A 5366-nucleotide genomic window follows, 5' to 3' on the forward strand; every position below is an offset into this window, starting at 1 on the left:
CACGTGAAGAACATGGTGGAGATGATTCTGATCATGAGACGATGATGAGGACATCAATACAATTGTTACACCCACAGCCCCTGCTGCTATACATACTGGACCAATTACTAGAGCTCGTGCACGCCAACTAAATTACCAGGTACTTTCGTTTCTTGGTAATGATTCTAATGTTCATGAGAATATGATGCTGCCTAAATTGGATACATTTGTTTTGCTTACAAATGAAGGGCCTAGCTTGGAGAAGGATGAACATTGGAGCAAGAACAAGCATGGAGATGATGGCATGCGCAAGGGGAACAAGAACGGAGTTACAAGTGATGATTTCAGGACTTTGAAGCCACCATAATGGGTGCATGAAGCCTTGGACGAAATATACAAGATGCCACTTCATAAATTTCGTCCCGAGGCTATTTTAGGTGCTGCGTCACCTTATTATTGTGCCAGGCCCATGTAATTTCGAAATACATAAGTATAGGCTATTTTTAGAGTCCGTATGTGTGGGGAAACAAGAGATAGGGTTGATTTCGGACCCCTCCACCAAGGGCCACGAAATTCCCCCCCTCTTCCTCCATATATACAGCCCTTAGGGCATCGTTTAGACTTTGGGTTTTGTTTAGATTAAAAGTTCGCCATAGCTGCAACTTCGCGTACTTCGTTTGTGTTCAACGACCAGACAAAGGCGTCACAGAACCCCACCTTGATCAATAAAGCTTTCATCTTATATTCGCAATATTCAGATTGCAATCTTAGTTTCTTGCTTGTTCTTCGTTTGCTCGCAGGAAACAGACCCTCGTGGTCAGGTTGATCGTGCTCCGGCGTGGTCAATAACCTCTCGGAGTTGGTTTAGCGATTGCTAAGGCGCGACGTCCTCACACGTTCGTAGTCGGATCGTCAAAGTCGACTTCCACCAAAGCGAAATCCACCATCTCATCGAAAGACGGGACACCTTTGCCTCTATCAAGTGGTATCAGATTTCCAGGTTGCTCGGTGAGATTTTACAGTTTTTCGTAGTTTAGATCGAGTCTGCCTTCATACCTATAGTCCACGAAAAAGCCACAAAAAAAATTAGGGTTAGTTCATCATATCCGAACCAATCTGAGCCTTGCATAATCTTTTTAGGGTTTTGCTTTGTTGAATTTGCGGTTGCATCGTCGTGTCTAGTTGCTGGTCTTAGAGTCTAGTCTTTTAGAGTTTCGAGTTCTGGTCATAAGTTGTCACGCCGCCGCCGCACCATCATCATCGCCCCTGCCATCTACCACCACCGCACCGAATCCGTATCCATATACCACCACCAATCCGTGTCCATATACCACCACCGATCCATATCCATATACTACCACCGCTACCACCACCGCTGCCATATACCACCACCATATATCCACCACCAATCCGAGTTCTTTGCTTATTAGGTTTGTTTTCGGGATCCATCTAGATTCCGATTCGTGTTTCCTTGCCGGAGTCGGGTAGCCACGCTCCGTTTAGGCCCAAAATTTTTCGAAAACGCATTTTTCGAAAAATTTTCTGGCTATCCTATTTTTAGGTGTTTCTGAGTGTTTTGAGATAGGTGCCATTATAGGAAGTTTTTTTTGACCTGTTTCCAGTTTTTGGGTCCGGGCAGTCGAAAAAAAAAAAATTGGTCGAAAAAATTTCGTGCCCATCCTATCAGTTTGAGCTAGGAAGAGTTTTGAGACACTCGCCATTATAGTGATTTTTCGCAAAAAAAAAACAGCGCAAAAAAAAAAGAGCGCAAAAAAAAAATTCAGAGTGTGCTTTTCCCTTGTTTACGTGCCGCGCCGTGATTTTGTTAGTGTTCTAGGCTCGCGTCTCTAGCACAGTCTAGCCTAGGACCAGCACAGTACCGTCGTTGAGCGTTTATTCAACTTTGCATCTCTGAATTGATTATTGCTGACCCTTTTTGCTACCATATTATAAGCCTTCCCAGCTCCACATACATCTACGTCGTGCGTTTGACTCTCCCTGGTAATCGCTCTATCCAAGCTTTGAGGGTTTTTGACTACAACGGTTGCCGATCACCGCCTGCTGCTGGGTAAGAACTGGTAAGAATTTGAGATTTGCTTGACGGATTTGTGACACCCACCACCACCACTTGTTCGTAGTCTCTAGGATCATATTCTTGTGTGTTTCTATTACTGCTAACCATGCCAGGATCACAAGCCGACGAGATTGACTGGGAGAATTTATCGAACAAGGAGCTTCATGATAAGTTTCAGCAAATGATGACTGAACAGGTGCAAGATGTGCTGAACAATTTTGAAGAGGCCATGGAGAAGATCACTGGCTTTGAGAAGACGTTCGAAACAAAGCTCGATAACAAGTTTAATGAATTGCTCGCGCGTCTTCCACCACCACCACTCGCTGCAGCTAACGCACCTCTCCAACAACAACAACAACAACGACTACCTCCACGTCGCGAAGCAGACCTCCGCCGAGCAAGCCGTGTTCCTCTTGCGTTTGGCCAAACTGTTGGTGCTGCTGTTGATACTTATGTGGCTCCTGCTGCTGATGCGGAGGAGGATGCTTATGTGGGAGACTATGAGGATGAGGTTGATCAAAATCAACACTACGTGCAGCCACCTGTACCACCACCAGCAGGTCGACCTCAGGTATATAATCGTAATGGTAGGCCTGCACCACCACCTCAGGTACGAGATGATGTCCATATTCCTAAACTGAAATTGAATATTCCACCATTTGAGGGTAGATATGTTCCTGATATATATCTTACTTGGGAGTTAGAAACTGAACAACGATTTACATGTTTACAATATCCTGAGGAGAGACGAGTTGCTGCTGCCGTTTGTGCTTTCACTAGTTTTGCATGTGTATGGTGGTCTGAACATTGTAGATTATATCCTATTCCAACTACTTGGGCTGCTTTGAAAACTGCTATGCGTACGCGTTGGGTTCCACCATATTATCAACGTGAATTGCTTCAAAAATTGCAGCGTTTAAGACAAGGGAAAAATTCTGTAGAAGAATATTATCAGGAATTACAAACTGGCATGATTAGATGTGGTATTGTTGAGGAGAATGAAGCTATGCTTGCACGTTTTCTGGGTGGATTAAATACAGAGATTCAGACCATTCTAGACTATAAGGAGTATACTAATATCACTCGTTTATTCCATCTTGCTTGTAAAGCTGAACGTGAAGTGCAGGATCGACAAGCATTGGGGCGAACTAACTTTTCTGCAGGACGACCTTCATCATGGACACCACGTGCATCTTCTACTTCAACTGCACCAGCACCTCCATCCGGTGCCACCTCCAGCCGTGATACAAGAAAACAGGCACAACCACCATTATCTGCCAAGAGCGCACCTGCGGGGCCTGCACAGCGTTCTTCTTCTTCCATGGCATCAACAGGGCACACAAGTGATATTATTTGTCGTCGTTGTAAGGGAGGAGGTCATTATGCGAGAGAATGCAAATCTCCGCGTGTGATGATTGCTACCGCGGATGGTGGATATGAGTCCGCTAGTGACTATGATGAGGAGACATTGGCTCTTATTACACGTGAAGAACATGGTGGAGATGATTCTGATCATGAGACGCAATACATGGCTCCTGAAGACGCTGACAGGTATGAATGTTTAGTTGCTCAACGTGTTTTGAGTGTGCAGGTCACACAAGCTGAGCAAAATCAGAGGCACAATTTGTTCCATACCAAGGGAGTTGTGAAGGAACGTTCTGTGCGCGTCATAATAGACGGAGTGATGAGGACATCAATACAATTGTTACACCCACAGCCCCTGCTGCTATACATACTGGACCAATTACTAGAGCTCGTGCACGCCAACTAAATTACCAGGTACTTTCGTTTCTTGGTAATGATTCTAATGTTCATGAGAATATGATGCTGCCTAAATTGGATACATTTGTTTTGCTTACAAATGAAGGGCCTAGCTTGGAGAAGGATGAACATTGGAGCAAGAACAAGCATGGAGATGATGGCATGCGCAAGGGGAACAAGAACGGAGTTACAAGTGATGATTTCAGGACTTTGAAGCCACCATAATGGGTGCATGAAGCCTTGGACGAAATATACAAGATGCCACTTCATAACTTTCGTCCCGAGGCTATTTTAGGTGCTGCGTCACCTTATTATTGGGCCAGGCCCATGTAATTTCGAAATACATAAGTATAGGCTATTTTTAGAGTCCGTATGTGTGGGGAAACAAGAGATAGGGTTGATTTCGGACCCCTCCACCAAGGGCCACGAAATTCCCCCCCTCTTCCTCCATATATACAGCCCTTAGGGCATCGTTTAGACTTTGGGTTTTGTTTAGATTAAAAGTTCGCCATAGCTGCAACTTCGCGTACTTCGTTTGTGTTCAACGACCAGACAAAGGCGTCACAGAACCCCACCTTGATCAATAAAGCTTTCATCTTATATTCGCAATATCCAGATTGCAATCTTAGTTTCTTGCTTGTTCTTCGTTTGCTCGCAGGAAACAGACCCTCGTGGTCAGGTTGATCGTGCTCCGGCGTGGTCAATAACCGATTGCTAAGGCGCGACGTCCTCGCACGTTCGTAGTCGGATCGTCAAAGCCGACTTCCACCAAAGCGATATCCATCATCTCATCGAAAAATCGGGACCCTCGCCTCTATCAAGTGGTATCAGATTTCCAGGTTGCTCGGTGAGATTTTACAGTTTTTCGTAGTTTAGATCGAGTCTGTTCTTCATACCTACAGTCCACGAAAAAGCCACAAAAAAAATTAGGGTTAGTTCATCATATCCGAACCAATCTGAGCCTTTGCATAATCTTTTTAGGGTTTTGCTTTGTTGAATTTGCGGTTGCATCGTCGTGTCTAGTTGCTGGTCTTAGAGTCTAGTCTTTTAGAGTTTCGAGTTCTGGTCATAAGTTGTCACGCCGCCGCCGCACCATCATCATCACCCCTGCCATCTACCACCACCGCTTATCCGCCACCGCTTCGAATCCGTATCCATATACCACCACAGCTGTCATATACCACCACCGCTGCCATCTACCACCATATATCCACCACCAATCCGAGTTCTTGTCATATTAGGTTTGTTTTCGGGATCCATCTAGATTCCGATTCGTGTTTCCTTGCCGGAGTAGGTTTCGGAAAAAAAAAATCGGGTAGCCACGCTCCGTTTAGGCCCAAAAATTTTTGAAAACGCATTTTTTGAAAAAATTTCTGGCTATCCTATTTTTAGGTGTTTCTGAGTGTTTTGAGACAGGTGCCATTATAGGAAGTTTTTTTTGACCCGTTTCCAGTTTTTGGGTCCGGGCAGTCAAAAAAAAAAATTGGTCAAAAAACATTTCGTGCCCATCCTGTCAGTTTGAGCTAAGAAGAGTTTTGAGACACTCGCCATT

This window comes from Triticum dicoccoides, chromosome 6A (genome assembly GCF_002162155.2).
Source record: "Triticum dicoccoides isolate Atlit2015 ecotype Zavitan chromosome 6A, WEW_v2.0, whole genome shotgun sequence".
NCBI classification, from domain to species: domain Eukaryota; kingdom Viridiplantae; phylum Streptophyta; class Magnoliopsida; order Poales; family Poaceae; genus Triticum; species Triticum dicoccoides.